The sequence below is a fragment of the Triticum urartu genome, chromosome 5 (genome assembly GCF_003073215.2).
Source record: "Triticum urartu cultivar G1812 chromosome 5, Tu2.1, whole genome shotgun sequence".
In the NCBI taxonomy this organism is placed as follows: domain Eukaryota; kingdom Viridiplantae; phylum Streptophyta; class Magnoliopsida; order Poales; family Poaceae; genus Triticum; species Triticum urartu.
The window spans coordinates 38,873,861-38,881,102 of NC_053026.1; the positions used below are offsets into that span (position 1 = coordinate 38,873,861).

Genomic DNA, 7,242 nt, shown 5'->3' on the forward strand with positions numbered 1-7,242 from the left:
CATGGACTGCTTACGTGCATGCTAACAAGTGTGAGCCTGGTTTCAGTTCAAATAGAAATCAAAAAATCTTGTCTACAATCTGTGATCATGCATGGGAGCATCAGTCATCAGACCTGGTTCCAGACCATCCTATCTAGGTCCAAACAGGTAATGGAAGGTCCTCACGTAGTCACGTAAGCTACTGAGAGTTAAATTCGGAGCCTGTGATTTTTTCGCTATTCTTGAGAAGTGAACAGGTCAAGGTGTCTAATTTTATATTTCCAGACAAAATAGTATGAAAAATAGAAGGGCCTGTAAATTCTCACATCGGTAGAGATTAGAGACTAGTTTTTGTGGCAGCTTTCAGTAACAACTATAGTTGTATAACAAATTCACCTTGAAGACTTTAGAGCTATGCAAGTAGGTCTTACAGCGTACAGATATACAACTAATTAATGCTATTCTATTTCTGAATACAATGGTATATTTTGACATGTAGCTGCTCCGTGGTGTTTATCTTAGTTATATGATGGACATGTTAGAAGTTAACTTTTTGTGTGTGTGTGTGCAAAGTGCAAACAGGTACATGTACATTCAGTAATTCAGTATTATAGTATTATGCTAGCCGGAAACTCGAAGCCCCTCCCCCCGCGCCGTCTCTCCCCAGGGCGGCTCGGGCGGCGGCGCCCCCTCCCCCGGCAACCCACCCTTCCTCTCTTCCCCCCCTCCTCGCCGCCGCCAATAGCCCCCGCCGGGCAAAGCCCGCGCGGATCTGGCGGCGGCGGGCTGCCGTTCCTCGTGTGGCGCGCTCACGGGCTGGGGGAGCCCCGTGTGGCGGCGACCGGCGTGGCGTGACTCCGGCGCGCGGCGGTTCATCTGGTGGAGGCTGGGGACGGTGGTGTGGAGGCGCTCGCTGCTCCCTCCCGGTGGCCTCTGCCGGCGCGTTCCTGGTGGGGGGCGGTGTGGGCAGGCTGGATCCGGCTAGATTTGGCCTGCGGTGGACCGGATCTGGTCATGTGTGGCGGCGGGCTGCAGTGGACCTTGCTCTGTGGTGGTGCAGGAAGCAGTGTATCGCGGTCTACCGGTGCTTCTCGAAGGTGGTCTGCTCACTTGGGCGAAAGCCTCTGCTCTGACCGGAGCCGGCGATGGTGACGCCCGCGGGTGTCGCTTACCTCCTTGGAGGCGTCGCTGTCAAGGTGACTTTCCCTTCGAAGCTCCAGGGGAAACCCTTGTTCCTGGTCCTTCCGGAACGGTCGATGGCGGCGCATTTTTGCGTCGCAATCCTTCTTGAAGGCATCGATTTGGTGGATTTGTGTGGTCGCTGCTCTTTGCGGGTCGGATGGTGGTGGTGGTGCGACTGGCTGGGGTCGACGGTGGTGTGGTCGGTGTCGGTGAGGAGGTGCTGCTTTGCCTACGACTTCTTGGCTTGACCATTCGTTGGAGTGGTTCGATTCTTCCATCAGAAGCCGGGTTAGCGGGGTGGGATCCTCTCTGGACCACCTCGTTCCTGTACGACACCTCTCCCCTCTACGGGGTGTTGTTGGGTGGTGACCAGACGGCCAACGTTCAAGGCTCTCCTTGATTGGTCAGATGAAGATGGAAGTTGAGACCTCGGGGGAATCCCCTATCCCAGGTCCTCCTGGTGCGGATGATGGCGGCGCATCCGACGTCGCGGCCCTTGTTGAAGGCATCATCTCGGGGTCTGCTTGGTTGACGTGTGGGTGTTGCTGCAGGGATGTTGGTGGTAGGTGGTGCGACCGGTTGGGTCGACGGTGGTATGTGTTCGTCTGTGGTGGTGTTCGTCGGTGTCGCCCCGTTTGCTGTGCATGCTCAAGACCTCCATGGCTACCGTTGTGGTGCAGCGAGCTTCGTGCTCTTGGCGTTGTCCCGGTTCATCTTTGCTCAATGATGCCGCAAGTTTCCTCCCCAACTTGCTAATCGTTTCCAACTCTTTATGGCGGAGTTCCCCGTCAAGGTTCGTGCTAGTCACTCGTTGATGTGGATGCTCCTCTATTGCGCGCTCGGTACGCACGCCGGTGTGGTGCGTTAGGCCGCTTGTCAAGTCTTGGTATTGTGACCCCTCGACGACTCCCCTCATCTACTTGTGCCTCTCGTGGTGATGTTCTTCGGGTTGCTAGCTAGGCGTGCCTTGTCTTGGGCGTCTTTTGTTTTGGTTTCTCTTCTTTTACCCTCTCTTGTACGGTTTTCGGCCCGGTTTTCCTCATAAACAGGGTCTAATTGTGTAGGTTTTCGATCCGATTTTCCTTATAAACCGGATCAATCTCATGGCATTAAGGCCACTTTGAAATATATTCAGGTGGGGAGCCTCCCCCCCCCCCCCCCCCCCCCCCGGTTGACCATTTCAAAAAAAAAGTATTATGCTACAACACGCGTCTAGACTTGCTTGAGTGGGACGACTAAGACAAAGTCTTACCTCCTTGCTAGTTAGCATGTTCTATATCAATGCATCTGACTTATATCATGAGAGTTATGGGCATTAAGCTAAGTCTTTAGCTCACCGTCGAAGGAACTTGTAAGTAGACTTACATCAGTTGCTGACATTTGTACGCGTTTATAGGAGTCCACTACATTATATGGCAAGGCACGATTCATTTCATATAAGGAAAAGCTCAGGGGCTCAGCAGTCGGCACACTCACACAAAATCCCCAAATTAAGCAAGTGATGGCGCGATCCATGCATCCAACACCGGTCCCAGTGTTCTTTCTAGAGCTAGTCTTCTTGGTGATGGCATTGGCACCCGCTGTGGGTGGCACCACATCGCTGGCGCTACCTGGGTGCCCTGAAAAGTGCGGCGACGTGCTCATCCCTTACCCCTTCGGCATCGGGGCGCAGTGTGCCTCAGTCAGCCTCAACAGCTTCTTCAATCTCGACTGTAAAAATGCCTCTTATCCGCCACGACCGACGGTGGGGGGCCCGGCCGGCATGGCTGTAGACGTCGTTGATATCTCACTTGAGCGTGGTGAGATGCGGGTGCTATTCCCGATCAGCTACATCTGCTTCACATCAAGTGCCGTGGTTTTTTTTTGAAAAAGGGGACTCCCCGGCCTCTGCATCAGAACGATGCATACAGCCATATTTATTATAAAATAAAGTGGTTCAATAATGTCTTGCAGTCCGCAACAAAATGAAAAGCTGGCTCACGAAGAGCAATAAAAACAAAAAAATGCCCAAAAGCCACAACCGGCTGGCAAAATATAGATAGGTAAACTAATCGTCAATCCTATTACATCGAATGCCGTGGTATCAGCCACCAACAACGGCACTGTGTGGTTCAACCTGCAGGACACACCGTTCATCCCATCCCCTGGGCGCAACCACTTCACAGTCATTGGCTGCAACACCCTGGGGCTCGTTGGCGGCTTCTTTGGGAACAACAGCATGTACCTTGCCGGCTGCTATTCCTACTGCGATGGTGCCAGCGGTGCGTCCCAAGACGGATCCCCGTGCACCGGGACAGGCTGCTGTGAGGTGTCCATCCTGACCAACCTCACCGCCATCGGGCTGGCCTTCTCGACTAACAGTAGCAGTGTGCGGGGATTCAACCCATGTTTCTACGCCATGACCTTGTCGGAAAGCTTGGGTTCATCAACAAGAGGGCGAAGAATGGTGCACCTATCATCGTGAACTGGGCGGTCAGAAATGGGTCGTGCCTTGAGCCAGGAAACTATGCTTGTGAAAGGCCGCCAGGATGGTTTGAAGAGCAGACACTTCAGCTTTGATAGGGTTCACGAACAGGGCAGCGTCGTCTGCGTAAAGGCTGATTCTGACAGATGCAGTGTGATGGTTGATTGGGCTGAGAATATGTTCCTCCGTAGCTTTGTCAAGAATTCTCTGTAGTGGATCGATGGCTAGCAAGAACAGCAATGGCGAAAGTGGGTCACCCTATCTCAGGCCTTGGCGATGCAGAAAAGGTGTACCAGGAGCACCATTTAGGATGATCCGCGAAGAGGTAGAGGCAAGTGAGATAGCTATCAGATCTCGGAATCTCTGGCTGAATCCCACATGCTTCAAAACATCGAGAAGATAATCCCACTTGACCGAATCGAAAGCTTTTGCAATATCTAGCTTCAGGAATAAGGTGGGTTTCTTTGCAAGGTGTAGATTCTGTATGAGGTTTTGGACATAAAGAAAATTCTCTTGAATACTTCTTCCCCTTAAGAAAGCACTCTGGCTAGCAGCATACCCAATTGGGTGTGAAGACCAGGTTATTGATGAGGTTCTAGCTGACTTCGAGGGCGAAACCAGCTCCTTACCATGCAAGTACCTTGGGCTACCTTTGAGTATTCGCAAGCTTCGCAGGGTGGATTTTCAAATGCTCATTGATAAAGTTGCAGCAAAGCTTGCGGGCTGAAAGGGCAAATTACTTAACAAGAAGGGGCGGCTGGCCCTTATCAATTCTGTGTTAACCTCCTTGACAACATACTATCTGACCATTTTTACGCCATCCAAATGGGTTGTAAAGAGGATTGACAAACTTCGAAGAAGCTTCCTGTGGAAAGGAGAAGAAGAGGCCAAAGGAGGCCAATGTGCGGTCAATTGGCAACAAGTCTGCTCCCCCAAAAAGCTTGGGGGTCTTGGAGTCAAAAATCTCATTTTTTACAGCAGATCCTTGAGGTTAAGGTGGGCTTGGTACTCTTGGAAATACCCCAACAGGCCTTGGGTTGGATCGCAACTCCCTTGCACTTGTACTGACATGCAGCTTTTCAACACCTCCACAACTGTCAAGCTCGGCGACGGTCAAAGGGCCAAGTTTTGGAGTAGTACGTGGTTAAGTGGAACAGCTCCTAAGGACATTGCCCCAAACCTCCACAAGCTTGCAAGGAGGAAAAATTCTTCTGTGGCTGCTGCTCTCCACCAAGGCCGCTGGATGAAAGGAATCGAACGTCTTAGCACCACTGAAGACCTGCTTTCTTTTATTGACCTGTGGCACCGGATTCAAGGGATTATTCTTTTGGATCAACCAGACGACATTGAATGGAGATGGAACGACAGCAAAACGTACACTGTTGCAACTGCCTATGATGCCCAATTCATCGGAACCATTGCGAAGCCAGAGTTAAATGCCATTTGAAAAGCAAAGGTGGAGGGAAAAATCAAATTTTTTGCTTGGCTGCTAGCTCAAAATAGACTGCCAACTGCTGATCGTCTCCGTGCGAGAGGATGTGAACACAATGACACCTGCTCCCTCTGTGATCAAACGATTGAGACTGCCGCCCACCTGATCAGTTCCTGCCCTTTTGCAAAGGAAGTGTGGCAAAAGATTATTGTCATCCTCCCTAACTGTCAAGATACAAACAACCTTGCCGTTCACCTCTACCACATCCTGGGGGAGAAGCTTTGCCTACGGGCAACAAAACAAGGCAGCAGCTGCGCTTTTCTTCGCCTGGAACATCTGGAACGAGCGAAACCGAAGAATCTTTCAAAACCTTTCTTCAACTGCTGATATGGTGGCTTGCTTAGTCAGGTCTGACTTAACATATCTGGACTTGGCTTTTTCGAGGCCTCTAGCTATGTAATTCTGTTCTTTTTCTCTTTTTGTCTGCCCTAGGGCTTCAGACTTCTCTCTTGTAAATTCCTAATCTATAATGAAAAGGCAGAGCACCTGCCATTAGCCCTCAAAAAAACTATGCTTGTGTTAGTGCAAACAGTTACTGTGAGAGTGCGAGCAATGGACCTGGGTACTTGTGCAAGTGCTCCCTGGGGTATGGGGGCAACGCCTACCTCAACAATGGCTGTCAAGGTAACTACTGAAGGAGTACATACCTTTCTTCTTCCTTTTCATTTTGTGACAGCAAGACAGATGTAGCTAGGAGTACATATACATATGTTTATGTCTAGCTTCGACGAAAAAAAAGCCACACAAGGTCTTACTTCTTTTGCGAAATAATTCTTGTATTACTAAATAATTAGCGTCTACAACCATGTCTGATGTCCAAGACCTTCTCTGGACCAGATCTAAGATCATTTACTGGAGTAGTTCGTAGTGGTTCGGATGAGAGATTGGGCAGTCTTTTAGTTCATAGGGGTTTGGATGAGAGATTGGGCAGTCGTATGGATGTCGCGATGAGCAATGTGTGTTCCCTTTCCACTTTTGATGACATTTTGTGGCACCGAATGGTTGTTTCGTTATCCAGTACGGCTTGAATGAATTTTGGTTCGAATTTGACGGATCCGGTTGCCCTTTCTTATTGGTCTAGAGACCTCTGCTTAATTACACGGACTGTTTGCTGAACTTTTGGTCTTGCTTGTGCTAATTTCGTTCCTGCATGCATCAGTACTGTTTAAGATGGATCAGATTGCATCTAGATTACTTCAGACTTTTACTCTGAATCTTGCCGTGCATGCATGGGAATGTCGTTCAGCTGGTAAGATTCTGTTGAAGTTTGAACCGCATGTGTGTTTGAACCTTATAGGATTCCCCAAACTCGCTGCATCAATCGTTTTGTGCTTGTTCTGTTAAGATGTACTAAAGTGAGTTAGCAGATGATCATTTTTTCTTCCTTTTTTGAATAATCTATGATGATCCTTTCCCCAGATGATCGAGAATGCAGATAATCTTGTGATGGTTTGATCTGTAGTATCTACGTGTATTTCAGTTTGCTGTGGTCATCATTATCATCTGCATATTCTGTGTTTTGCACCATGGGTTATGCAGAGCAATTGTCATACAGGGGATGAAGCTAACTGGAAATATTTTATACCCCCCTACGGTGATCATCGTGTTTGTGTTCTGTTAAGACGTAGATTGGATTGGATGATCCTGTGATGGCTTGACCTGCAGGTTCTTTGTTACTTCAGTTTGGTATGGCCACCACTGTGTCAATTTTGCTCCATCGATTTTTTTTTCCGGATCATATGTGAGGGGTTAATTCGCTAGGTTCTTGATTTTCTTGCTGGATGTCGACATGTTTCATGTATTGAGAATTTCAGACTTTTGACTAATTTGTTTTTCATATGCTCAGAACAAATTAAACAGTGACTGTCACACATTCTTAACGCAACTAGTTGGCCACGTAGGCTCGGCTAGTCCAACAACATTTGGTCAAGTGTTGCTTTTTTAGAGGAAAGCTAATCCGTGCAGACAAGCGGGTCTCTCTTGTCAAATTAAAGGAAAAGAAGGAAAACCCATTTACTTGCCAAATTAAATAAAAGAAGGAAAAGTCACAGCAAATGGTTTGGGATTGTTGTCCTCGTCTAGAAATTAGAAAAAGTGTGGAAGGAGAGAGCTCTCTAGAGGAGGA

At 48.8% G+C, this 7,242-nt stretch overlaps 1 pseudogene; it reads left to right on the forward strand.

The window, feature by feature from the left end:
* Positions 1-2,725: 2,725 nt before the first annotated feature.
* LOC125506709 lies at positions 2,726-6,980 on the forward strand (annotated as a pseudogene).
* Positions 6,981-7,242: the final 262 nt, after the last annotated feature.